The following is a 25779-nucleotide window of genomic DNA, read 5'->3' on the forward strand; positions in this document are numbered from 1 at the left end:
CCAGAAGACACAGCTAGGTCCCACGGAACCACAAGCGAAAGCTGCCACCAGAGCATCCTCTTCTCCATGGTCGAAGAGGCAAGGATTAGTGTCACCATCTTGGCAGAGGTAAATGATCCTGATTGGCAGTAGGGGTTGTAGCCACCTTTACAAAATGAGGGCAGGAAGGAACACCTGCAGGAACCAGGTGATCTACTCGGGCCCCTTTGGTCACTCTCTCGTTCCTTGTTGCTGTTAAAGAGTACGTGCTGCAGCCTCAGCCCGAGAAGTGCCCAAGACTCAGACCTCCCAGGAATGACAAGTAAATAGCTAAGGGTGTGGGCGATTTAGAATGAAAAACAGACATGGCCAAGGATGAGGACCAACTGAGACCCTGAGACTGACTGCAGGAGTTGAAGTTTGTCCCACTGATCTCTGCTTCCAAGTTTCCTCTCAGGAAGAGTGGCCAGTGAGAACCATGGAGGAGCTGCCCGCCAACCTGCACGGCAGGTCAGTGCAGTTCAAAGAGATGACTTTGATGGCTGTGAAACTGCACTGCTCAGCTCTCTTACTGCAGGGAACATAGAACATAGTTGATTGACAAAGCAGCTATTGGTGCACTAGATATACTACCACGTGCATGCTGAGGCTGCACTACCCAGCTGCTTCCAGCCAGACGGTGAGTGTGGTGAGTGTATTAGTGCAGGCCCATCTCTCAGAGATGAAAGGCTCAAGACCTCTCTGTCAGCCTGATGGAAAGTTCCTTAGAACTGGACTGAAGTCTGAGATTCTTCCGAGCCCAATCTTTCCTTCCACCTCTCCTTTCTCATATTTGAAACATTCACCAGTCTGAAGGCTCTCGTTATGCACTCCTGCTTTCTCCCCTGAATGCTTCACAGGCATTCCTCCAATAACCTTTTGCATATATAACTCAGTGTTGACGTCTCAATTCAAGTTGGGATCAGACATTCACTCCTCAGTGTGAAATAATTTCTGAGTTTCCTAAAGGTAGGTCTTGACAAGGAAAAAGCAAAACCAGAGTTGGTTCCCTCATGTTGAACCACAAGTAGTGGAAAGACACAAAATGAAGTTTGAGATGTTGAGATTAAGCCTGGAAAGCTTCACAATTCTGTTCTAGTTGGGGCCCTGCATTTTCTTGAGAGCTGCAGATGAGCATTCTAAAGGCAATCATTTTCTAGACAACATGTTTTTTGGCTTTTAGTTTTGTGCACATTAAGGACAGAGAATATAGCCCCTTGCTACTAATAGTGTGAGCCCACACCAGCAGCATTACAGTCACCTGGAGGTTTGCCATAAATGTGCATCCGTGGCCCTATCTCAGACATACGGATCAAAATCTGCTTTAACAAGGCCCTCAGGAGACACGCGGACACATTGAAAAGTATGGTATGGTTCAGGGGATAAGATAGCCATCTGGAAAATTGGCTTAGATTTCTGTCTCTGCCACTTACTGACAAATTGCCTAACATCTTTGCACTTTAACCTCCTAATCTGTTGCATAGAGGTAACTCTTGCCTTTTTTTTCTCTTACTCCCAGTCTTTGTTTTCACTCCTTGTATTTTCTCTAGGCATAATCTTTCAATGTTTCCAATACGTTAGCCTTCTTTAATCATTTGTACTCTTACTGGAAGTCTTTGCCTAGGGGGAGAGAATATACATGCACATACACATATCTAAATACATGTATTTAGATATATTTGGACACATATGCATTTAGACACATAAATACATGTATTTAGATGCAAGCATACACACTCAACTTTATTTATTTCAATAAGGTTGACAAAAGATTAAGCTTGTCTAATTAAAAGGGAAGTTATTTGACTATTTAAATGTTTCCTGCACATGCCAGACAGTCTGGGCCAACATCTAAATGAATAGCCAATTTGTATGTGACTGGTTTAAGCAAAGTTTTTTGTTTTATTGATCAGACTGTAAGTAATCACTACACTTTGCCTTTTTTTTTTTTTTGAAGAGCTAAAATGACTAACTGATAATACATACAAATCATTCTTCCTATAGTAACCCAAACATCGTGCTTCAGTTTCCTTTTTACAAAATGAAGTCTTGCTCTAACTTATCTCTATGGGGTCTTCCAACTATAAAATTCTATGATTCTAATTCAAAGAGTAATCAGAACAAAACACTTGTTGTTAAATATTTAAGGCAGAGAAACATGATTTAATGTATCTTCTTCAGGTCCTGCCTTAGATACATCCAACTGAAGAGCAGACACGACCCAAGCAGCCTTCCAAATTCTCATTTCATCCCAACAAAACCCAGTCTCTCAGAAATTCCAGGACAATCTGGACAAATGCTTTTAAGCAAGGTCTTTAAAACTTTAATCCCAAGCCTCATTTCAACTCATTATTTATCTCATTGTAAATGTCTAACATCTCTATCAACTTTCCAAAGATAAATATGCATGAGGTTTGGACCCCAAAATTAAACTCTTGGCTTTTGAGGTTGATTTTTAAATGAAGCTAGAGAGCAAATTCAGATGCTGAATAGAAATTTACAAGAACATGTAATTGACTCACTTAACACTTTGACAGAGGAGAAAAACCTTTCTGCAAATATTCCTTCTCTTGTAAATTCCATGTAAATTCCATAAATCTTGATGGAGCTGGTAATCTAAATTCTGATTCATTGTTTTATCCTGAATTAATATCACAAAATTTCAAATTTAAGGAATAACTAATACTTTAGGGATTGCATCAACAGCTCCTAAACAGAAATAAATTGCTTTTCTCTTGAAAGGTGGAAATAAATGTCTACAGCGATTTGTTCAGAACCACAGACATTTAATTCTCAAGGTGTTTTGCTGTTTCAGTCAAGATTTAAGATTTATGGTTACAATAACAATACGTCACATTTACATATTTGCTACTAAATTCTCATTTCCTGCTTGCTTGGTTACAGGTTTACAAAAACTCAGTAGGCTCATCAAGTTTGTTGATGGTAAGAAGTGAATCATTTTCGATAAAGTAACAGCAACAACTAGCCTTTACTGATCACTTATTACGCACCTGAGGTGCCCAAAAGGCTTTCCTTGTAGTAACACATTTAATCCTTACAACTACCTTTCACAGGTGAGAAAAACAAGAGACAGAAAGATCTGCACAAGGTCACACGGGTGGTAATTAGCAGTGACAATTGGAACCCAAACTGTCTAACTTCACAGTCCATGCCCTTAATTATGACACTGTTGTCCTATCCAACTCCAAATCCAACATACATTTTATTAAATTAAAGTAGATTATGTTATATCCTAATGTGTTATCTTCTACCAATAGATTAACAGCATTTTGCCTCTTATTACATGTGTTATGTAATGTTTGCATGATGGTGGTGCAAACAGTAGGATTGGGGAGCAGCAATATAATTTAGGTTTGTTGGACTGAGGAATCCCTAACTCTAAAGACTTCCCTAACTCTAAAGACTTAGTTTAATTCTTGGACTTACACAAGTAAGAAACAAAACGGTAAAATAAGAAAATAAATAATCAAAATAATCCCATTTACTGGCTCTACTTCATAATAAATATTGGCGTTCAGAGGTTCCCTTGTCAGTGTTCTTCTCCCTCAGGAGTTGAAAACTCAAATGAATCAGTACCATGCTTCTTTGGTTACGATAGCCCTGTAGAATAGTTTGAAGTCTGGTAACATGATGCCTCCAGCTTCGCTTTTTTTGCTTAGGATCACCTTAGCTATTTGTGCTCTTTTTTGGTTCCATATGAATTTTAAAATAGGTTTTTTCTAGTTCTGTGAAGAATCTCAGTGGTAGTTTAATAGGAATAGTATTGAATATATAAACTGGTTTGTGCAGTGTGGCCATTTTTACCACATTGATTCTTCCTATCCATGAGCATGGAATGTTTTTCCATTTGTTTGAGTTATCTCTGATTCCTTTGAACCATGTTTTGTAGTTCTCCTTGTAGAGATCTTTCAGCTCCTTGGTTAACTGTATTCCTAGGTATTTTATTCTTTTTGTGGCTATTGTGAATAGAATTGCATTTCTGATTCGGCTCTCAGCTTCACTGTTGTTGGTGTATAGGAATGTTAGTGATTTCTGCACATTGATTTTGTATCCTGAGACTTTGCTGAAGTTGTTTACCAGCTTAAGAAGCTTTTGGGCTGAGACTATGGGATTTTCTATATATAGGATCATGTTGTCTGCAAACAGGGATAGTTTGACTTCCTCTCTTCCTATTTGGATGCCCTTTATTTCTTTCTCTTGACTGATTGCCCTGGCCAGGACTTCCAATACTATAATCTGTACAACAAACCCCCTTGACACAAGTTTACCTAAGTAACAAACCTACACATGTACCTCTGAACTGAAAATAAAAGCTTTTTTAAAAGAAGAAGGAAAAAAGAAAACAAAACTCAAATACCTGGAGTCTGGAGGAATTGAGTCAACTGGGACCAGCCAGTCAAGCTGGTGGGATGGGAGGTGCTCAACTGCAGAGCATTGACCAGGCTGCAGGGGGTGCCACTCAACAACAGTCTGGCCTATGGTGGCCATGAGAGAAGGGTAGCCCAGTATCAATAACCCCTTTGATGTGTCCAGGGAAGTCACAAATACTCAATGTTCTTTTTTTCTCTCTTTTTTTTTTTTCTACTTTAAGTTTTAGGATACATGTGCAGAATGTGCAGGTTTGTTACATAGTTATACATGTGTCATGGTGTTTTGCTGCACCTATCAGTCCGTCATCTAGTTTTTAAGCTCCACATGCAATAGGTATTTGGCCTAATGCTCTCCCTCCCCTTGCACCCCACTCACTGACAGGCCCCAATGTGTTTTGTTCACCTCCCCATGTATTCTCATTGTTCAGCTCCCACTTATGTATGAGAACATGCAGTGTTTGGTTTTCTATTCCTGTGTTAAATTTGCTGAAAATGATGGTTTCCATCTTCATCCATGTCCCTGCAAAGGACGTGAACTCGTTCTTTTCTATGGCTTCACAGTATTCCATGGTGTATATATGCCACATTCAGTCTATCATTGATGGGCATTTGGGTTGGTTCCAAGTCTTTGCTATTGTAAATAGTGCTGCGATAAACATATATGAGCATGTGTTTTTAGAGTAGAATGATTTATAATCATTCTGGATATATACCCAGTAATGGGATTGCTGGGCCAAATCGTATTTCTGGTTCTAGATCCCTGAGGAATCGCCACACTGTCTTCCACAATGGTTGAACTAATTTACATTTCCACCAACAGTGTAAAAGCGTTCCTATTTCTCCATAACCTCGACAGCATGTATTGTTTCCTGACCTTTTAATAATCACCATTCTGATTGGTATGAGATGGTATCTCACTGTGGTTTTGATTTGCAAGAAATACTGAATTTTAAAAGTTAACAATACATTTAAAAACCAAATGTAAAACATTGCAAAGGCTGAAGAATCCTTGTAGGTAGATAGATGACCCTTACAGCCTGGATGCTACCTTGATCTTCAGCTTGTTAGCTCAGCTCTTCTGGTCTCTATTTTCTCTCTAGATGGCATCATCTGTCTCCTTGGCTTCCAAGCCCATCTAATGTTTATGACTTCCAAACCTATATCTGATCTTACTCCTGAGATCCAGATTTCAATCTCTAATTATCTCTTCAGCAAATCCTTGCTCAAAGGCACCTCCCACTCAATGAGTTGATGAGAATCTCCCTGTCTATAAATCTTCTTCACTTGGATTGGCTAATGCAATCACTTCCATGAAATCACCCAATGTTCTTTGACTCCTCATTTTTAAAATCTCGTATTATTACTACGTAAGTCCAATGGAATCTACCTCAAAATATTTCTAAAATCTGTCCAACAACTGCCCCAAAGTCTGCTAGTTAAGTAAGTTAGGAGTTTTCCAATTTTTTAAAGCTACAGTATATTTTCTTTTTAGAAAATTTTACTTAAATTGTACTTAGAAGGTCAATTGCAATAGATATAAGTAGATCTTGTCAGGTAGAAGTTGGATTGGAGGCCCAGACTCCCACCCACTCACCCTCATTGTCCTTTGAAGTGGCCCACGAGGCATTTCTAAGGGCCTCACGACATTCCCCAAACACAGTTCAGAAACCAGACAAAAACATAAACCTCCAAACTGGCTTTCCCACCACCACTCTTCCCATCTGCTGTACTGCTACAAACATTATCTTTCTGAAACACAGATGTGGTCAGATTTCTATTTAAAAAGCTTTGGTGCTACACTACTAACAGAGAATGAATCCATACTTCTTAACATGAATTTATACACTTTACAACCCAAATACATAGCCAGTCAGTAATTACACATCAGTTCACACTACAGCCACACTGGCTTTTTCGTGATTTACTCTCTTGCCTCTTGCTTGGTTCATACTAGTACTTTGGCTAGTAAAAAGTTTAACTTGGCTTCAAAATGGTGCTGGAGATAAAAGGCTGGAATGCTACTTGCTCCTCTAATTTCCACACTGCCTATCCAAATGTAATTGTTACCTATCAAGGGCAGGATCATTCAGACTGAAGGAAGAGTGCAGTTGCTTCTGTAACACCAGTGAGGTATATACGCTTGGTCTCCAATCACTGGATCACCTTTTGAGAGTGGCATTCATAAGGATGTATAGTGGGCACCCAATATCCACCTTACTCATTAAATTGAATGGTCCCTATTATTGATCATTATAATCAGGCAGTATTACCTAGCTTTCAACTAACCAAGGCACTTCTGGTTATTGTACATAGACTATTCATTTTCAAAGACACAATCAACAAAGCATCTATTTTGTGCCCCATATAATTAAGGCCCTATGAAAAAACAAGACAGTTTCTATGGTTAAAAAAATGTAATCTAGTTAAGAAAACAGAACTATAATTCCAAACTGTTTATGAGCAGCATAAATAAATATGCAATTAAGTAATTAAATATTACAGATGATTAATGCTAAATGAATTTAAGAGTAGATATACAGCACTGTCTTCCAGAGTTCTTATAATAAACCTCATGAAGCGGATTATTTTACGCTGCGGTTTGGAAGGCAGGGAAGATTTAAAGAAGATGAGGAAAAGGTGCTTCAGGCCAAATAAATAATATCAGCAAAGGTGCAGGATTAAAAACAACCTGGTTTGTGACTGCGCCAGAAAGAGAAGAATGAACTAGAATGTTAAGTAATTGAAAACACTTCAAATTCAAAGAGTTTCAAGTTTTCATAATAGGTTACAAAACACCATTGAAGGTTACATTGTATGCGTTGGGTGGAGATGTCCCTGGAGAAACAACATGAAGATGAAATTTAAGGAAGAGCCGTCTTGTACAGCAGTAGAGTGTGCAAGATGGATTATAGAAAGGAGGCTGGAGTCAGAGAATCAGGTTCAAAAAGCAGAACACCTGTGCAGTCATTACGGTAAAATTGATGTAAGCCTAGACCAGAGTGGTACCCATGGTGCCTTGGAGAGAGGATGCCTCAGTATGAAGGAAGAACCAACTGGGCTTTTGAGAGTCTGCGTTTTACCAATAAAGAATGAGTGATACGAAATGAACACAAGGTTTTCAGGGTTAGTGATGTTGTTACGGTTTAACAAAGACAAAAGCCAAACTGAGTGATGAAAAAAAACTCCCTTTTCTTTTTTAAAATGTTAAATTTTAAAATTCACCTGGTTTCTCCGGAAAACAGAGCCTGAGGCAATTATTAAAGTGCTGATGCATTATTGGGGTGGGGATAAAAATACAACAAAGAAGGTAAGAAAGGATGTTTAGTGAGGCAGCAATTCTTTCCTGTACTGGCTGCAGTCTCACCAGGAGTCAAGGAGAGACACAGCAGGGGCCTTATCAGGTGTATTCATTCAGTTCACAGGACTTTTCTAATTAGGCTGTGAGAAAGAACCATGCTCCAGATTAGTCTGTGGGGAAGAGGAGGAAAGAAAATCAATCTACCTGTCTCCCTTCACACCCCTATTTCTCATTAGCCAAAAAATCACTCCAAAGGGCATCAACTACCCTTGTCATCTGGCTCCTAGGTATAAGCTTAGTTTGCCAGAAGCCATAACCTGCAGTGTGGGGTTCCATCCAAGATCTGATGCGGGCAGGGAGTCTGAAACTCCAGATATACAGCTGGTCAGCGAGGAGTAGCAGCTAAGAGGTGGGACTGGCACCCCTGGGGGAAGAAACAAGTGGCTGTGGTGTGATGGAAGTGGGTGGTGCCGTTGCAAAAAAGGGCACATCATAGGGGCTGTGATATAAGACACATATCACATACCATATGTATCATATATCTGACATGATAAATGATTAATCCATGTGTAATTAACTGGGAAAGGTTGGACATATGGGACAAAAGCCTGTGGAAAACCTTGTAACAAAAGGTACTGGGTCAAAGTTTATAATTTAGCCCCCATAAAGTAATAATTAGAAATTGAAAGAAAGGGTGAGCCCTGGGAGAAAGAGAACACAAAAACAGGAGGGAAAAGATGAGGACCTAACACTGATAGCTGAGGAGCACAGAGGAAAGCAAGGAAAGAAGAGAAATACGGTGAAGTCACATTAAAAACACCAGAAACAAACAAAGAAATGAAATACAGTGTCTTAGTCCGTTCCAGCTGCTATAACAAAATATCACATCATAGACTGGGTGACTTTTAAATAACAGAAATTTATTTCTCACAGTTCTAGAGGCTGGAAAGTCCAAGATAAAGGCACTTGCAGATTCAATGTAGATGTCTGGAGAACGAGAGCCTGTTTTCTGGTTTATAGACAGCGCCTTCTTACCGTATCCTCATATGGTAGAAAAAGGGTAGCTCTCTGGGGCCTCTTTTATAAGAGCACTAATCCCATTCATGAGGGCTCCACCCTTATGACCAGGAGAGTTATCTATGGAGAATCCTGAGAGGTCAATCCATAGAGAAAAAATAAATCAAGATATCTCTTGTTTTGTACAGAAGGTGGAGTTGACACTAAGGTGAGGACTGGGTTGAGGATAGTCACAGAGAGATGAACAACATTAAATGGTGTCTTAGCTTGTTAGTGCTGCTAGAACTGAATACCATAGACTGGGTCATTTATAGTAAATAAACATTTATTGGCTCATGGTTCTGGAAGCTTGGAAGTCCAAAACTGAGGGGTGAAGATTTGGTGAGGGTCTATCTTGCTGCATCATCCCATGGCAGAAGAACAAAGACAATATGCGAGAGTGCAAGAGATGAAACTCACAGCCTAAAGCACTTTTATAATCAGAATTAATCCATTCTTGTAGGTGGAGCCCTCATGACTTAAACATCCCATTAGGCCCCACCTCCCAACACCGTTCCATTGGGTATTGCATTTCCAACACATGCATTTAGTGAGATGCATTCAAACCACAGCAAATAATGAGCTTTAGAAGAAAACTGCCTGGGCCCCAAATCAAGCTCCACTACTTCCTTGCTGTAACCATGGCAAGTTACTTGGAAACTCCAGTTCTCAATTCTCTCACTTGGAAAACAGATATAATAATAGAATCTATCCTATAGGGTATAGTGACTAAAATGGGGTATAAATGATATGCTGTATTTAGCAGAGTGCCTAGCAAGGAATAGAATTTTTTACACCATGTATTTACATGGATGTCTCAAATGTAACATGTTTAAGACTGATTTAATGATACCTCTCACCATCTGATGCACCTCTACCTAAAATAATCGCACCACTGTCCATTCAGCAAGCCAGACACCTAGAAGTCATACTTCGCACCTTATCCCTCATCTCCCACATCCAATCTGTCATCAATTTTACCTTCAAAGTATCTATGTGAATCTATACCCTCTCAGTATCTATACTCCTATTATGCTAATCCAAATTACTGTTTTGCTCTAGCTATGCTACAGGGGTCCATGAACCCATGAACCCAGGCACCTGCACAACCACTTTGGCTTTTCTCCAATCTCTTCTTGAACCCAGAGGCTCCCAGGCAGTGTCATGTATAAGACACAGACGCCCAAGGAACACAGTACACAACCCAAGGTCCAGCTTGTGGGTCCTAGAGAATAAGCCAGATGGAAGTTTTAATAGATACAGATCAAGACAAGCCCCAATTCTCTGCATCAAATAGACCTGTGTTTACTTCTGTCTGACATTCCATTTTATTGGCGTCCAAGTAAACTGCAAGTTGACCATTCTAACAAATACATTTATGCAAGTGCATTTCACAAATTAGAGCTTTGGTATTATGCTATAAGTTTTTTATGAATTCAATTTTAAATATACGTCCTAGCACTTTGAATTTCATTTTACTTACTATAAATAGAGTATATAAAGAAACTGTTAATTATTTGTTTTCATCAAATCTCATCAAGATACTCCTAAATCCCCTCATTTTGACCAGGGGATGGGAAAAATATTATCATTCTATATTTGTGCCATAACATGGGAAATTTAGGGAAATCAGAGTTCTTATCTATAGTCAAAGTAGTCTTAAACAAAGCAAATCTGATCATGTAACTGCTCTGCATAAAAGCCTAATGCTTCATAGCGCTCTCGGAATAAAGATCAAAATAAACACAGTAGACTACAGGCCTGTGTGTTTGCCCACACAATTCCCCTGGTTTTATCTTAGGCCACTCCTCTTCTCATCCTCTGCATTTCAATTACTTTGACTTCTTTCATTTCCTTAAAGGCATCATGCCTACTGAAGTCATAGAGACTTTGTGTATGCAGATCTCTGTTTCTGAAATGAAAATATCTTACCCAACCCTGCGCAGTTACCCAATTAATTGTATTTCATCCTTTAGGTCTCTGCTCAAGCATAACTTCCTCAAGGAAGACTTCCCTGTACTTACATCCTTCCCAGTCCAATTCATGGCTTCTATGCACCTGTCAAATAACACATAGACCTGTGTTCCCCTATTGTATTCCCAACATTTAACATACTACTTGACATTTTGTAGAAGCTCAATGAAAAACTTGCAGAAACTAGATTGAGGACAAAATTCTAGCAAGCCCTGTGTAAGGCCTCAGATTTTGAGCTGCAACTGTTTTTCCCTGATTCAAGAAGGCTGACTCCCCTTACATATGGCTGTACCAAGGGTGGTATGTTCATTCCTAGAGACTCACCATGCTGAAGGAGATATTTCTTTGTGCTTAACATTGTAAATGTGAAAAACTTTGAAGGACTTTTCAGGGAATAGCAATCAATCATCATTATTCCTTCTAATATGAAAAACTGTTTCATTTTTTATAACAACTTTTATTGATTGTCAAAATATGTTTATATTTTACATAAACAGTGCACATAAAATATTTGTATGCTGCTTTTTATTCAGCATAATGTTACATACATTTTATTAAGTTACTACAAAGTCTTTATAGCTATCATTGTATGTAACTACACAATTAAATCTTCCAAAACACTTTTTTTGGTTTTTTTGAGACAGTCTCCCTCTGTTGCCCAGGCTGGAGTGCAGTGGCATGATCTCAGCTCACTGCAAACTTTGCCTCCTGGGTTCAAGAGATTCTTCTGCCTCAGCCTTCTAAGTAGCTGGGATTACAGACACATGCCACCACACCCGGCTAACTTTTGTACTTTTTAGTAGATAGAGGGTATTGTCATGTTGGCCAGGCTGGTCTCGAACCCCTGACCTCAAATAATCTGCCCACCTTGGCCTCCCAAAGTGCTGGGATTACAGGCAGGAGCCACTGTGCCCAGCCTATATTTTCCAGCATACTTATCAAGAGAGTATAAGTGCCAAGTACCATGAAAGCACAGTGAAGCAAAAAATCATTCAATTTATGTAAAAAATATTGAACAAAGAAGTGATACAGAAATGGAAGACGAAATGGGGTAAAGAGGAGTTGTGTTTTTTGTTTGCTTTAATTCCAAGGGTAAGATACCTTTGTGAGCTAATGGAAATAATCTCGTAGAAAGAAATTTGATGATGAATTTGGATTGTAGTTTTGACAAGTTAGGATTACATAGTGTAGGGGTGGAAAAGGTACAATACCTTTCCTTCCCTTCAGAAGCATCATGGCTGACACTCCTATAACAATGACAACAACAAAGACAGATTAAAAAGAGAAAAGCATGGTATGTTTATTTAATCAAAGTGTTACATGACACAGGGGCCTTCAGAAATGAAGACCTAAAGACTCAGAGAAAACAATTTTTATGCTTTGGTCCAATAAAGAATGGACAGCCATGTAGAAATGTGATTGGACAAAAATGGTGTGATATAATGGTAATAGACCTATGTGGGAAAGACAGCGAGGCCTGCCTGTTCAGATTCTTCTTGACTTCTATTTGCAGCATTTCTTTCTCCCAGGTATAGACCAGGACCCCTTTGGAAATGAGGGTCTTATGATCTACTATCAGATAAAATAGGCCAGAGAATTTATGACCATCTTCTACACAGAAAGGAAGGTAGAAGGTTAGAGTAATACAGTTGATTCTTGAGTGACACAGGTTTAAACTGCGTGGGTCCATTTATATGTCGATGTTTTTGAATAAACATCTCAGAAATGTTTTCAATATTTGTGGTAATTTGCAAAAACTCTCAGACAAACCATGTAGCTTTAGAAGTGTTGAAATAAAACTTATGCATATGAATGCTTACAGACCATACATAGCACCACTGGCAGTCAACAGCAATGTAAACTATTGTAAAGACACAGTATTGAATCATAACTGCATAAAATTCACTCTAGTACATACCAACCTACTGCAGTAATTTTGTTGCCACCTCCTGGCTGCTACTGCAGTGAGCTCAGGTGTTGTATCTGCTTAAAATGCCCTGTGATGTTAATCATCTCCACATGAGCAGTATTGCAGTAAAAAGTTTTCTCCAGCAGCTCTTGAGTATTTTTCTTCATTTTTAGTCTAATACCATAAACTTGGAATAATATCATGGGACCCATACAAAGTGCCACTAGTGATGCTGGAATTTGTCCCAAGAAGCACAGAAAACTCATGACATTATAAGAAAAAGCTGAATTGCTTGATCCGTGCCATAGATTGAGGTCTGCAGCTTCAGTTGTCCACCATTTCAAGATAAATGAATCCAGCATAGGGATCATTGATGTGAAGCCATCACTGAAGCTACAACTGCAGGTGCAAAAACCATACACTTTTTATGGAATAACTTTTAATCTCATATTGAAAACACAGCTTTTACATGGGTGCAAAATTGCTATAAGAAAGACATACCTATACATTGTAATATATTTTGGGAAAAAGCAAAGTCATTATATGACAAGTTAAATCAGAAAGAAGGTGAAGGACCTAAAGCTAAAGGATTGAATGCCAGCAAAGGATGGTTTGATAATTTTAGAAAGATATTTAACTTTAATAAAAATGTCAAACTTGTGAAGAAGCATCTTCTGCTGCTCAAGAGGGAGCAGACGAGTTCCCATTGCCATTAAGAAAATCATTATCTGCCTGAACAGGTTTCTAATGCAGATGAAAGTACATTTTTTTGTTCTGGAAAAAAAAATGCCACAAAGATTTAGTAGTAAGGAAGAGAAGGACATACCAGGATTAAAGGCAGGAGGGGATAGGCTAACTCTACTGTTTTGTGCAAGTACGGTTGAGTTTATGATCAGGACTGTGCTTTTCTATAAATCTGCTAACCCCTGAGCCTTTCTTTTTATTTCTTTATTTTTATTTTTTGAAACAGAGTTTTGCTGGACTGCAGTGGTGTGATCTCGGCTCACTGCAACCTCTGCCTCCCCAGTTCAAGGGATTCTCCTACCTCACCCTCCCATGTAGCTGGGATTACAGGTGTGAGCCATCACACCCAGCTAATTTTTGTATTTTTAGTAGAGATGGGGTTTCACCATGTTGGCCAGGCTGGTCTCCAACTCCTGGCTTCTGTTGATCCACCCACCTCAGCCTCCCAAAGTGTTGGGATTACAGGCGTGAGCCACTGCGCCCAGTCACTCCTCAGCGTTAAACGGGAAATATAAACACCAACTGCCAGTCTTTTGGTTGTACAAGAAGGCCTGTACAAGGAGAACCCTTTTTCTGAATTGGTTGCATCGTTGTGTTGTCTCTGAAGTCAGGAAGTACTTTGCCAGAAAGGAATTTCTATTTAAAACTCTTTTGGTGTTGAACAATAACCCTGGCCACTTAGAATCTCATGAGTTCAACACCGAAGGCATTGAAATGGTCTGCTCACCCTCGAACACAACATCTCCAGTTGAGCCTTAGATGAAGGGGTCAGAAGGACCTTTAAGTCTCATTACACAGGGTACTCTATGGAAAGAATTGTCAAAGCTATGGAAGAGGACCCTGATATAGAGAACATCATGAAAGTCTAGAAGGATTACACCAATGAAGATGCCATCATTGATTTAGAAAGCTGTGAAAGTCATCAAGCCTGAAACAATAATTTCTACTGGAGAAAACAGACATTGTTCACAACTTCATGGGATTCAGCAGTGCTAGTCAGGGAAATGATCAGAGAGACCACAGATATGCAAAAAAGTATGCAGTGAAGGATTTCAAAGTATGGGTCTTGGAGAAATTCAAGAGTTGAGAGCGAGTATACCAGAGGAATTAACAGAAAATGACTTGATGGAGATGAGTACTTTCAAACCAGTGCCAATGAGGAAGAAGACACAGAGGAAGCAGTGCCAAAAACATAATGATATTAGACACTCTGCCAGTAGGATTCTGATTATACGAGAATGCTATTGACTCCTTTCATGACGCAGACCCTTCGATGATACAAGTACCGAAAATAAAGTAAATGATACCATAGAGAAACATTTTTAGAGAAAGTAAAAAGCAGGAAAAAAAGCCAGACCAAAGTTACAATGTATTTCCATAAAATAATACTCAGTGTGCCTGCCTCTGCTGCCTCCCCTTCCACCTCCTTTGCTTCTTCCACCTCTGCTACCCATGAGACAGCAAAACAAACCACTCTTCTTCCTCCTTCTCCTCAGCCTACCCAACATGAAGAGTTTAATGATGATCCACTTCCACTTAATGAATAGTAAATATACTTTCTGTTCCTTATAATTTTCATAATAACATTTTCTTTTATCTAACTTTATTGTAAGAATATAGTATATCATATATATAACATACAAATTACGTGTTAAATGACTTTACATTATCAGTAAGGCTTTCAGTCCACAGTGAGCACATACACATTGTAATTCCCACATTGCTCCAGCGTCATCTGTATTTCTAGTTCTTACTACCCACCTTGGGGAAGAGGAAGTCCAGTCCTGTGGTCTGCGTTGGGGGAGAAAAGGAAGCAAGAGAAAGGCAGGCAGGAGAAGATCAGAAGAGGCTTTGCTCCTGAGGTCCTTCCGATGTCCTTCAGTTCAAAGTACTTAGCATGCCGAAGAGCTATACTTTTGGGTATCACTTTATGAGCTCAAACAATAAAAGAGGACCCCAGGAGTTGAGAGGATATCCAAGAAAATAATTTTGGTGATGTTTATTTGTTTCATAGTCCTTGTTCTCAGGGGGCTCACAGCAAGTGAAGAAAAATACAAGAAACATTACATAGTAAAAAATGCTAAAATAGAGGAATATAGGATGCCATGCGAACACAGAGGAAGGATCTGATGTACCATATTTTACTAAATCCTTATAGAATATTTCTATTAATCATGTACATATAACACATTTTTAATAATACTGCTATAAATACACCAGAATTATTTGATGTTTCAACTTATTAACTAAAATTTGGATAGTTTTGTTCTATACTGAAATATTTCTGAGAATGCTGAAAGTTTTGGGATTTTGTCTGGCTTTTAATATTGTAGTGACATTATTTCTATAATAACTTTCTTTTATAGATCATAGAGGTTTTCCAGGGATATCGGGGGTCTAGGGGCCAAGGGAAAGATTCCCTTGCCTTCTGAAGGTTCACTGCAAATAAATCAATAAAATAAATAAACTCACAAAAGGTGGATTAATTGGAGAAAAGGCATGCAAATATTATTAGCAGGAACATGGAAGACTTCAGCATGAAGAATCAAAGATTCAGGGGAAATTGTACATCTTTATGCTTAGGTTAAACAAAGTATGAGCAGCTGTGTAGAAGTATGATTGGACAGAAAGGGCATGCTAACAGACTGAGTGGGGGAACCCAGCAAGACCTATCTATTTATATTCTTCTTGGCTTCTCTGAACACATATTTCTTCCTTCTGGGTGTGGGGCAGGATCCTCTCTGGAATGGGGTCTCACAACCTATAGTCAAACAAGGTAGATCCAACAATTTCTTTATGACCAGTTTTTACACAGGGCAGGGGGAAAGCTAGATCAATATTTTTAGGTTCAGTCGGGTGTGGTGGTTCATGCCTGTAATCTCAGCACTTTGGGAGGTTGAAGTGGGTGGATCACTTTAGGTCAGGAGTTCTAGACCAGCTTGGCCAACATGGGGAAACCCTGTCTCTACTAAAAATACAAAAAATTAGCTGGCCGTGGTGGCATGCACCTGTAATCCCAGGTTCCCAGGAGGCTGAGGCCGGAGAATTGCTTGAGCCGGGAGCCGGAGGTTGCACTGAGCCAAGATCATGCCACTGCACTCCAGCCTGGGCGACAGAGCAAGACTCCGTCTAAAAACTATTAATTAATTAATTAAAATAATAATAATATGTTTAGGTTCTATGGTTGGCTTTAAGGAAAAGTGTTTCTAGTTTCTATGACCTGCCTTAGGGTAGAGGGAGTCCAGTTTCAGTGGCTGTCTCTGGAAAGAATGAGATTGAGAGACAGGAGAGCAAAAGAAGGTTAGAGAAAAACTTTTGCTTCTGAGGCTGCTTCTGAAGCTTCATTTGGGGTTGTTGATTTACAACAGAGTCAAGCACAGCATCATTCTGAATCAGAAATAATCACTGCATCTGCCACCCAGCCTTGAGGAGGATGTTAATCAAAGACAGTTATCTCAAAAACCATGGCTTTCCTCTCTGTATTCTGGTTTTATTAGGGAGTTCCCACCAACATAGAATACAAATTGTGCCATCCTAGTTTATATATAACTAAACTCCAGGTGTGGAAACTATAAGATTCTCTAGCATACAGAAGAGATGTAAGAGGAGGTAATTCCTAGGCGAGGCGCAGTGCCTCTTGTCTGTAATCCTAACACTTTGGGAGGTTCAGTAGGGCAGATCACCTGAGGTCAGGAGTTCAAGACCAGCTTGGCCAACATAGTAAAACCCCATCTCTACAAAAATTAGCCTGGCATGATGGCAACTGCTTATAATCCCAGCTACTTGGGAGGCTGAGGTGGAAGAATCACTTCAACCCGGGAGGTGGAGGTAGCAGTGAGCTGAGATTGTGCCATTGTACTCCAGCCAGGAAGACAGAGTGTGGCTCCATCTCAAAAAAAAAAAAAAAGAGGGGGTAATTCCTATCTTATCCACTTGATCAAATCCACTCAAGGTAACTTATTACATATATTTTTAATTATTTTCTATTGATTAGTTAATAGAAAATTAACTAATTTATTAATTTTCTATTTTTATTAATTAAATAAATAATTTATTTAATTATTTTCTATTGATTAGTTAATCAATAATATTGAGTTAATCAATCTCTTACCAACCAACACCTCAGCAACATATACGTCTATTGCAGTTTTACTACAACCTTGTCAGTATTAAGTACTATATTTTTAACAATATTTCCAATGTATGTTGTTGAAAAATATTTTGGAGCAATATAGAAAGACTCTCTGCATAGTAAAATTGTCATTTTTCTTTTTAAAAAAATAAATGATTAGCTTTTTGTTAAATTACTGAACATGTATACTTGAATTCTTAATCTTCAAATCACTTAAAAACAATCTTCTAGTGAAAAATGAAAAAAGCTCACACTTGTAGCAGAAAAGGTCTGCTTTAGAAAATAAAGTGCATGTAGCTTGTGTTTTTCAGACATTGCCAGTGGAAATCTTTTTCAATTCACTATATTGTTTAAAAACAGTTTGCAAGTGTCAGGGCACATGAATCTGAGAATCACGTGTGGTTAGAGCTGGTGGCATTCCTCACCAATGTGATGACTTAGACCCATGGGACACTGAGCCTTAATGGTGATGATGAGTAAATAATATTCTCTCAAACCTCATGCATTTATTCACCATATACTTAGGTTCCAACTAGGAACAGAGCACTTGAGTCACAAATATCAACAGGACATGGCTTCAGAAATAACGAGCTCACTAAAACAGGAAACAAAGGCATAGTTGCACAGGAAAGGACAATGACAGAATTATAGAAAGTGCCAGAACAACCACAGAAAGGAAGACAACTAACTCTGCTTATAGAAGGGGTGTATTCTCCCTTGTTGCTGTAACAGATTACCATAAACAAAAAAAATGATTAAATTGCTTCCTTAAACTACTAAGCATGTATACTTGAATTCCTCATCTTCAAACCTGTTAAACTTTCTATGCAACCTCAACTTGTGGTTATACCTCACAGACCAGGGATGGAGAACATTGACTTCTCTCCATTTATACACAGGAAAGAAGCAGATTCCTCCCTCTCTTCTCCAAAAAAGAGAGATAAATCTTTGTTTCTTAGAGACAGGATGAAAAGTATCCCGGGTCTAACCTTAACCTTTGGGAATGTCAGTAAAATCTCTCCAAAAGCCAGATGGTCCTATGTGTCTCGGCTTTTTTGACGTAGAAATGTCTTCAAGATCTGGGCTTCATCCTTTTTGACATGCAAATACTGGGGAGATGGCACTTCAGATTTCTGGGCACCTTGGAAGCTTTGGGGGTCTCATTTGAGCTGTAACTATTGGCCCTCTTAGGGAATAGAAGTTGTGTTGTCCTTTTGGATAGAGTAGTTAATGAGACAAATAGCTACATACTCAAAGTATGTGAAAAATAAATGTTTCTAGGGGAAGATATTGCAAACACTCCCTGTCTTTATAGTGTATGCATTTCTGTCTCATGACACCAGGATCTCTTAGAGGAGCACTGAGAAATTCAGGGAAACTTTATCCCCCGGGAATCCATAAATTGTTCTTCAATAGAGCTAATCTGATAAGACCAACAACAACAAAAAAAACTATCTTGGCACATAAACAAGAGAACTGACTAGAAGCCTCCAGTACTCTTCACACGCAGGCACACACACACACACACACACACACACACACACCCCACAAATAAACAACTAAATTCTCACCAAAATAACTATAGGAGAGCTCCAGAGAACAGCAAAGAAGCAGCAGAAATCTTGTAGAGCACAGAAATGCAAGATGGCCACATAGGGAAGAGAAGGAAACAGCTTGCCTCTGCCACCCATCCCTTTAGTCAGATTGTTAGAGTAGGCAGAGAGCCAGAAATGAGCAGGCAAGGGAGCCCCTGGGGAAAGAAGTCCAGGAGATGCTGCCCATTGACAGTTAACAAAGGAGACAACAGTTACACTGGCTGCTTCTAGCCTTGTGATTGGGCTCCTGTATCCCCCAAGGGGACTTATCAGGCCCTAGTAGGAGGTAACCATGATAGAGACTTTCCCTGCTGACAAGCATGCACATTCCTCCAATAACTCACCCTAAAGTAGTATTTTGCTCATTATAATAGTAAAAAACACACACCCCTGGGTAGAGAATTTAAATGCTAATGAGACATGTGACATGTATCTCACTAGCACGTGCAATCACAGAGCATGTGTGCCCAAGAGGAATGTCTAAAACATGATTGCAAGTGACACCTTCCAATGGTCGAGTATAACAACAAAAAAAAAGATTCTCATAGAGTCCCCCAGCACTAGCTGCTGCTGGCTCATTCTATTGAGCAGCATTCTCTGTCTCATCTTTCAGAGTTTACTGTCTCTTTAAGTAAACACTGCTACTATTTTTCCCGCTGGATCAGCCCGGAGCTATTTTCCAGTCACAGAAAGCCAGAGCTGCTTTCCAGCTGGGTCAGCCCACTCTTCTCTTGGAGTGTACTTTTATCTCCTCAATAAACCTTTTGCTTACATTATTAATCATCCTTTGGATGAATTCATTCTCCCAAGTTAGTCAAGAACCAAGGATTCCTGCACTTCACAGTAGTAGGATGAGCTCAGAATCAGGAGGGTAGGGAAAAGATAAGAAAGAACACTTTAGCAGCCCCCATTTACCACCTTGAACACTGCAGTCTTCGCTACTGGAAACTCTTGCAGTCCTGACAGTTTCTGAACCCAACTGAAGGAGCTCCCCAAAATCCACATGCTCAGCCACCCCCCAGAAAAGGAGCAAACACTGTTCCCCACCACCAGCATTCAGTGTGCTGCTATTGCACTGCACCATCTTGGAATCAGAGACACTGCTAGAGTGCTTCTTGCTCTGGGGGTATAGCCATTGCCTCACCACTTCATCCCTGAAGCTTGTCACCACTACAGTATGTCCACATGACAATGTGCTATTTCTTAGCCAAGCTCCAGCTATGCCGTACCCCAGGATCAAGCTACCACTGAGTTGCTGCACAACCTCAATTTCAGTCACTGGTGTATCTTCCTTTCAGGGCCAAGATAAAGCTGTGCCATATCCTCCAGGGACCTCACCCAGGGCTCCTGAACACCCCACCCCCAGTGCCATAGGTGAGGCAAGACCCCAACCCATAGGGAACTCAGGCCTCTGACATACCAGAGCTGTTGATCCCTGCACCAGCACCCCAGGTGAGGCAGTGCTGGGGAGCCTCTGAGCCTTTAGAAAACTGGAGCACTTGCATCCTCCAGCACTACAGCTGATGCAGCAACCCAGTCTGAAGGGGTCTGGAGGCTCTCTTGACCTCCATCAGAGACACACTTTCTGGCGTTGAGGAGATGTGGCACTTTGCATCCCAGGTACTCATAGCCTTGGCTGAGTTGTGCCACTCCACTCGCCAGGCCTAACAGCCACAGTGTCCCACCTACCTGGAACAGGATTAACCCCTCTTCCCCTACAGTCTAAGCTGCTGAGGTACCCCATCTCTCCACGGAGTGGAGTCATTGCCGTGCTGCTCCCAGCCTCCCAGGACCCAAACCACAGCAGTCTTGCCATTCTTGGGTCCTTGCTGCTGCACCCAGCCTCACAGATCCTTCATTACTGTCATGTCCCACTATTCCAAGGTATAGAGTCACCACCACGTGGTACTTGTCTTGTGGAGTTTGAGATGATAACGCGCCCTATTGGTCTTGGATCTCAAATTGCAGCTATGCTCTGCTCCCCAGGGTCCCAGCTTCCAAAATCCCCTTTCTTCTCCAGAGCTGTGCCAGTAGAGCGCCCTGCCCACTCCGTGGTCAGAATCACAGCTACATCTCAGCTCCATGGGTTGGAATACGCTGGGATATGCCTTAGAGCTATAAATTCCAGCTTAGTAGAAGAACTGAATCCACTTGATATAGATCGACTCTGTGTCCCCACCCAAATCTCATCTTGAATTGTAATCCCCACATGTCAAGGGAGGGACAAGGTGGGAGGTGATTGGATCATTGAGAGTGATTTCCCCCATGCTGTTCTCATGATAGTGACAGAGTTCTCATAAGATCTGATGGTATACACACATCTGAAACTGTCTGATCTTTGACAAACCTGACAAAAACAAGAAATGGGAAAAGGATTCCCTATTTAATAAATGGTGCTGGGAAAACTGGCTAGCCATATACAGAAAGCTGAAACTGGATTCCTTCCTTATACCTTATACGAAAATTAATTCAAGATGGATTAGAGATGTAAATGTTACATTTACCTAAACCTAAAACCATAAAATCCCTAGAAGAAAACCTAGGCAATACCATTCAGGCATAGGTATGGGCAAGGACTTCATGTCTAAAACACCAAAAGCAATGGCAACAAAAGCCAAAATTGACAAATGGGATCTAATTAAACTAAAGAGCTTCTGCACAGCAAAAGAAACTACCATCAGATTGAACAGGCAACCTACAGGATGGAAGAAAATTTTTGCAATCTACTCATCTGACAAAGGGCTAATATCCAGAACCTACAAAGAACTCAAACAAATTTACAAGAAAAAAACAACCCCACCAAAAAATGGGCAAAGGATATGAACAGACACTTCTCAAAAGAAGACATTTATGCAGCCAACAGACACATGAAAAAATGCTCATCATCACTCACCACCAGAGAAATGCAAATCAAAACCACAATGAAATACCATCTCACACCCTTTAGAATGGCAATCATTAAAAAGTCAGGAAACAACAGGTGCTGGAGAGGATGTGGAGAAATAGGAGCACTTTTACACTGTTGATGGGACTCTAAACTAGTTCAACCATTGTGGAAGACAGTGTGGCTATTCCTCAAGGATCTAGAACTAGAAATACCATTTGACCCAGTCATCCCATTACTGGGTATATACCCAAAGGATTATAAATCATGCTGCTATAAAGACACATGCACACGTGCACTATTCACAATAGCAAAGACTTGGAACCAACCCAAATGTCCATCAATGACAGACTGGATTAAGAAAATGTGGCACATACATACCATGGAATACTACGCAGCCATAAAGAAGGATGAGTTCATGTCCTCTGTAGGGTCATGGATGCAGCTGGAAACCATCATTCTGAGCAATCTATCGCAAGAAGAGAAAAACCAAACACCCCATGTTCTCACTCATAGGTGGGAACTGAACAACGAGAACACTTGGACACAGGCAGGAGAACATCACACACCAGGGCCTGTTGTGGGTAGGGGGAGGGGGAGGGATAGCATTAGGAGATATACCTAATGTAAATGACGAGTTAATGGGTGCAGCACACCAACATGGCACATGTATACATACGTAACAAACCTGCACGTTGTGGACACATACCCTAGAACTTAAAGTATAATAAAAAATAAATAAATTTTAAAAAAAGATCTGATGGTATAAAAGGGGCAGTTTCCCCTGCACTATCTCTATCTCCTGCCACATGTGAGACATGCCTTTCTTCCCCTTCACCTTTGGCCGTGATTGTAAGTTTCCTGAGGCCTTCCCAGCCATGTGGAACTGAGTCAATTAAACCTGTTTCCTTTATAAATTAGCATGTCAGGTAATTCTTTATAGCAGTGTGAAAACGGACTAATACACCACACCACTCATGCCTTGGAAAGAACCTATGTCTTGAATCCCAGGTCTTATAACAGTGTCACACACTCTGACTTGAGGAACCCAGCTACACAGCTGCTCTAAGCATGTATTCCCTGTATCCCAGTGCTGCTATGGCTGCCTGTGTGCTCTGTCAGGCACCAAGAGAGCCCCCCTCAGCTGAGATGACCCACTGTGTGGAAGACCAGAATAGGAGGATCTAACCTTAATAGGTTAAAGCCTTGGCCCTAATAACCTATGGAGCCACCATCACTGCCACAAACTCCTGCAACCTAGACCACAGAGGCATTCACAGAATCACCAATTATCACAACTGAAGAAGCTGCTGGAGACTACACCACTGCAATCGCATGGAACCAGAGCCACTGCACCCTGCCCAACCAACAATCTCAGGCCCTTCTTCAAATGAACATCTTCTCCTACAAAAGCCACTGTGTAAAGTTTGGAAGAGGTGACTGCACCACCAGATACACAGACATCAATGCAGAGACATGAGAAAAATGAAAAAGCAAGGAAAAATAACACCACCAAATGAGCACAATAATTCTCCAGTAAATAACCTTTAAAAATAAAAATGTATGAATTACTTGAAAAAGAAAGAAACTCAAAAGATATAAGAGAATACAAATAGACAATTAAATCAGAAACAATTCGTGGTCTGAGGGAGAAATTCAACAAAGAGATAGATTATTTTTTTTAAAAATGGAGAAGAAGAATCCAATCAGTGAAATGAAAAAGAACAATAGAGAGCTTCAATAGCAGGTTAGATGAAGCCAAAAGAAAGAATCTGTAAACTTAAAGATAGGTCTTTTGAAATGAATCAGAGTGGGGAAAAGAATGAAAAAGAGTGAAGACAGCCTATAGGACTTATGGGACACCATTAAGTGAACAAAATAAAATGGCAGCCTACAAATCAGGGAAAAAAATTACAAACCATGTATTTGATAAGGGGTTAATACCCAAAATTTAGGGAGAATTCATACAGCTCAATAGTAGAAAAGCAAATACCCCAATGAAAAATGAGCAAAACACCTTAACAGACATTTTTCCAAAGAAGACATAAACATCATCAACAGGTATATGAAAATGTGCTCAACATCATTAATCATCAGGGAAATATAAATTTAAACCACTATGAAATACCACTTCACATCCATTATAATAACTACTATAAAAAGGTTAATAAATGTTGGTGAGAGTGTGGAGCAAAGGAAACTCTTGTACGCTGTTTGTGGGATTGTAGGTTCGTACAGCTATTATGGAAAACAGTGTGATATTTCTTAAATAAATTTTAAAACAAACTTCGGAATGACCCAGCAATCCCTCTTCTGGGCATATATCCAAAGGAATTGAAATCACCACCTGGTAAAGATATTTGCACTCCCATGCTCACTGCAGTATTATTCACAATAGCCAACATACAAAAACAACCTAAGAGTTTGGTAACAGACAAATAGACAAAGAAATTGTGTGTGTGTGTGTGTGTGTGTGTGTGTGTGTGTGTGTGTGTATGTCTTTTATTTGTTCAGCATCAAATGTTTGCCTGTGTAGAGGTGGGAATAGACTGAAAGAAGCACAAGGGAGCTTTCTTTGGGCACGTAGCTGTTCTATATCTTGATTTGTTCAATATTATTCAGTCCTAAAAAGGAATGAGATCTTTCCATTTGTCACAATGTAGGTGAGCTTGGAGGACATTATGCTAAGTGAAGTAAGTCAGACATGAAAATTATTGTATAATCTCACTTATAAGTGGAGCCAAAAAAAATAAATATACAGAGAAAGAACAAAATGATGGTTACCAGGGGTTGGGGGGTGGAAGGGGAAATGAGGAGATATAGGTCAGAGGATACCATGCAACAGATATGTAGGATGAACAAGTCTGGAGATCTACTGTACAACATGAGACTATAGGTAATAAAATTATATTGCATTTAAGATTCAGGTTAAATGAGTAATTTTAGCTGCTAGTCACACAAAAAGAAAAAATGTTAATTTGCTTTAGTATAGTAATGTTTTACTGTCTATATGTATATCTGATAACATTGTTATATACCTTAAATATAGAAAATAAAATTCATTTTTACAAAGGATAAACTATTGATACATGCCACAGTATTATGAATGATGACAAATCTCAAAAACATTATGTTTTATGAAAGAGGCTATACACAAAAAAGCCCATACTGCATAATTCCCCCATAAAGAACAGCCAAAACTAAACTATGGTGATGGAAGTCAGAACAGTGTTTGCCTGTGCAGAGGTGGGAATGGACTGTAAGGAGTACCACTAGGGAGTTTTCTCTGGGGATGGGGTTGTCCTATATCTTGATTCAAGTGGTGATTACATGGCTGTACATAGTTGACCAAACTTAAGCAATTGTACACTTAAATCTAGCATTTTAGTATTTGTAAAATTCACTTCAATTTCAAAAGTATTCTTCATATATAGTATTTTTTTGTATGCTGATTAATATTAAAATTCCTGGTCTCTATGTAAAATCCTTTCCTTCTCTATGAATCTTTTGTTGTCAAATTAAAAAAAAAATCCACTAACAAAAGGATGTTTAATCTTTTCTCTACCTCCACCCGCAGTAGGGGTAAAAAACAGTAAATGTTGTCTCCAAAGCAAATAAACATGATTTTTGTAAATTAGAGTGAAACTGCCTAAAGTGATACATTAATAACATGAGGACTGTACTCCCAAAACTCTGATTTCTAAATTAGTCTGATATTTTGGGGGACACAAACTATTCCCCTAAGTAAAAACTATTATTATGGTGGTACAGTGGAAGG

This window comes from Piliocolobus tephrosceles, chromosome 18 (genome assembly GCF_002776525.5).
Source record: "Piliocolobus tephrosceles isolate RC106 chromosome 18, ASM277652v3, whole genome shotgun sequence".
In the NCBI taxonomy this organism is placed as follows: domain Eukaryota; kingdom Metazoa; phylum Chordata; class Mammalia; order Primates; family Cercopithecidae; genus Piliocolobus; species Piliocolobus tephrosceles.